The sequence below is a fragment of the Schistocerca cancellata genome, chromosome 9 (genome assembly GCF_023864275.1).
Source record: "Schistocerca cancellata isolate TAMUIC-IGC-003103 chromosome 9, iqSchCanc2.1, whole genome shotgun sequence".
NCBI lineage: Eukaryota > Metazoa > Arthropoda > Insecta > Orthoptera > Acrididae > Schistocerca > Schistocerca cancellata.
In genome coordinates, this window is record NC_064634.1 from 390,175,876 (window position 1) to 390,179,590 (window position 3,715).

The 3,715-nt window shown below is 45.7% G+C and overlaps 1 non-coding gene across 1 annotated transcript; it reads right to left on the bottom strand.

The window, feature by feature from the left end:
* Positions 1 to 459: 459 nt before the first annotated feature.
* Trnaa-cgc (transfer RNA alanine (anticodon CGC)) lies at positions 460 to 532 on the bottom strand. The gene has a single exon. It is a non-coding gene; the product is annotated as a tRNA-Ala (tRNA).
* Between the last annotated feature and the right edge of the window lie 3,183 nt (positions 533 to 3,715).

Below are 3,715 nucleotides of genomic sequence, written 5' to 3' on the forward strand. Positions count from 1 at the left end.
TTAACAGCAGCTCTCCTGCGAGCACTTGTCCGCGAAAGGCAAAGGTCCCGAGTCTCGGTCCGGCACACAGTTTTAATCTGCCAGGAAGTTTCGTATCAGCGCGCACTCCGCTGCAGAGTGAAAATCTCATTCTGTAATGAATTCATCTATAATATCAATTGAACCTACAACCAAGAGGATAGGTTCATGTAATCTAATTTTCTGGAATTTTCGTTAGTAGTCAACAGCACATTGGAAAATATTATTTCATTGTGTTTGGTTGCGTGAGTGTTGTCGAGAGACTGAGAGAGTGGTGGTGGTTAGTGTTTAACGTCCCGTCGACAACGAGGTCATTAGAGACGGAGCGCAAACTCGGGTTAGGGAAGGATTGGGAAGGAAATCTGTCGTGCCCTTTCAAAGGAACCATCCCGGCACTTGCCTGAAACGATTTAGGGAAATCACGGAAAACCTAAATCAGGATGGCCGGAGACGGGATTGAACCGTCGTCCTCTCGAATGCGAGTCCAGTGTGCTAACCACTGTACCACCTCGCTCGGTCTGAGAGAGTGAATGGAGGACATACGTAGAGTGAGAATGTGATATTTTATTGAAACCATGTAGATGTAAGCGTGAGAAATTTGTTGTGTAAAATGAAAATATGTTACATGTGACGGAGTGACCTTGATTCTGTAAAGGGCAGCCAGAAGGGGCGTAGAGTAATAAATATATTCGTAATTTAAACTGAAGTGCCAAAGAAACTGGTACACCTACCTATTACCCCACGAGTACGCTGAACTGCCGCACCACGACGTGTCATGGACTCGACTAATGTCTGAAGTAGCGCTGGAGGGATTTGACACCATGGGCTGTCCATAAATCCGTAAGAGTACGAGAGGATGGATCTCTTATGAACAGTACGCTGCAAGACATCGCAGATATGTTCAATAATGTTCATGTCTGAGTGTTTCGTGGCCATCGGAAGTGTTTAAACTCAGAAGAATGTACCTGGAGCCACTCTGTAGCAATTCTGGACGTGTGGAGGTGTCGCATTGTTCTGCTGGAATTGCTCAGGTCCGTCGGAATGCACAATGTACATGAATGGATGCAGGTGATCAGACAGGATGCTTACGTACGTGTCACCTGTCACAGTCGAATCAAGACGTATCAGGGATCCCGTGTCACTCCAACTGCTTACGCACTTACACTATTACAGATCCTCCACCAGCTTGAACCATCCCCTGCTTAATTGCAGGACCATGGATTCATGACGTTGTCTCCGTACTCATACTCGTCCATCCGCTCGCTACAATTTGAAAGGAGACTCGTCCGACCAGGAAACATGTTTCCACTCCAATGTCGGTGTCCACAGGCCCAAGCGAGGCGTAAAGCTTTGTGTTGCGCAGTCAGCAAGAGTACACGAGTGGGTCTTCGGCTTTGAAAGCTCATACCGATGATGTTTGTTGAATGGTTCGCATGCTGACACTTGTCAATGCCCTAGCATTGAAATCTGTAGCAATTTGCGTAAGGGGTGCACTTCTGTCTCATTGAACGATTCTCTTCAGTCGTCATTCTTCCTATTCTTGAAGGATCTTTTTCCGGCCACAGCGATTTCAGAGATTTTATGTTTTACCGGATTACTGATATTCACGGTACACTTGTAAGGTTGCGGGAGTTTTGTTTTTTGCTTGTTCTTGAATTAAGAACAACTGTGTGAGGTGAAATGACAAGTTTAATGTCGCAATATTTCTCACCACATTACAGCTTTTCACACAGTTTTCAACTCGCCAACATAAAAAGAGCGCAATGGGTAACGCATCTTGCCAACATAAAACTGTGAAATAAGTTTATACACAACAATACTAAATATTAACTCTCTGAAAGAACATTAATCTTAAGCACAATATTATGAAAGTTTAATTGGAAGTTTCTTTGCATTAATCCTAAGCACAATAATACGAAAGTTTAATTGGACGTTTCTTTACAAAATTGCTCCTACACATACGTTATGATGTTGGTCAGTACTACAAAAATCGTCCGATTAAGGTTGAAAGTTCGGTATTATTTAGGATGACAATCAAGTCTACGGTGGATGGTTAGTCAAGTGACAAATTTGAGCACAAGGTTACCCAAGGCCGCTCGAGTTTACAGTGGACTCAAGCTGGTGGACCAGCAAAATTTACGCCTCTGCACGCAGTATTTACCTCAAGCTGCGACGTGCTGCTGTCTGCAAGGCCGCTCTCTCCCACTGAAACTCCTACAAAAGTAATCTGGCCTTTCCTGAACTTTCCAGGACAATCAAATGGTTCAAATGGCTCTGAGCACTATGGGACTCAACATCTTAGGTCATAAGTCCCCCAGAACTTAGAACTACTTAAACCTAACTAACCTAAGGACATCACACACACCCATGCCCGAGGCAGGATTCGAACCTGCGACCGTAGCAGTCCCACGGTTCCGGACTGCAGCGCCAGAACCGCTAGACCACCGCGGCCGGCTCCAGGACAATCTTTCCCTATGTTTCTCGTGCGAGAAGACATGTACTCAGCCCTAGACTTATTATGTGGCGATATACACACGTGTGGTTGGAGCAGCGTGCATATTATAGTGCCCTCTCAGTTCTCGCAAGAACAATTAACTAATTTGGCTGGTTCGTTTCTCCACAGTTGGAGCTAAATGTTGTTACAGCTAATTTTAGCTGGAATGCAGCCGCTGCGTACGCAGTGTCCACACCAATTTCTTCTCTGCGCCGTACGGAGCGTTAAGCGCTCCCTTCTGCACTTGACACCAGTTCAGAGAAGCGTCCCCCACACCAAATTTCTCTCTTGTCCTCCTCATGGCAGAACTGCCTTCCTCCAGTTGGGTTCCTTTTTCACGTCACGGCTCTTTTCTTCTAATAGGAGCGTTGCTCTCATTTTGTAGAAACACCCTCTACCAGTCGCAACGTCGCTTCTATCAAACTGTGTTGAAACGTCAGTACTATTCTCCTTACTAGTGAGTTTACGCCAATCTTACGTTTTGTGCCCGTTCTAGACGCCTAAAGTAGATTGACCTTTCCGCGTGTCGCACTCGCTGGACGAAAATGCGTCACTTACTTTTGTTCGTATCCCGTCCCTCGCTACAGGCGGCCCTCCAGCTTGAATCACCTGGCCCGGGGTCGCTGTCCTCTTTCCTGCCACCCCTGCAAAGTGGTTGCCGCCCACAGGGCGGTTTCGCAACACCGTTGTGGATCTGGCTTCTCAAAACTAAAAGCGACTCGACTCGCATTCCCTGTTCTACCCTCCGCTCGAAGAAATTCATTGTATAGGAATGGTGTGTTAATTATCGTCGATTGACTGTCAACCCTTTTTGCATTATATATTGATACGCAAATGTTCTCATAACTGTCGATTTACGTTAGGTGTCATCTACACCTTTTCCTTGCGATTTGTAAAGGTCTCATGTAAGATGCGAATTTGACCGTTTGTTCTGCCACCTTACACAGTTGTCAAATGGTCGTATGGTAAAACCCCCACTTCATCGCTACCTCGCAGGTGCTGCGTCCCATCGCTTGTGGTGCGCTGACTATAACATCACATTCAAACTCACTTAAATCTTGATAATCTGATATTGTAGCAACAGTAACTGATCGAACAATTTCGCCAGACACTCGTCTTATATAGGCTGTGGGATCCTGTCCACTCGTGTAATACAGGTTGCCTAGGAAGCTGCATTCTCGGATAGCTAAACAACGATTCAAG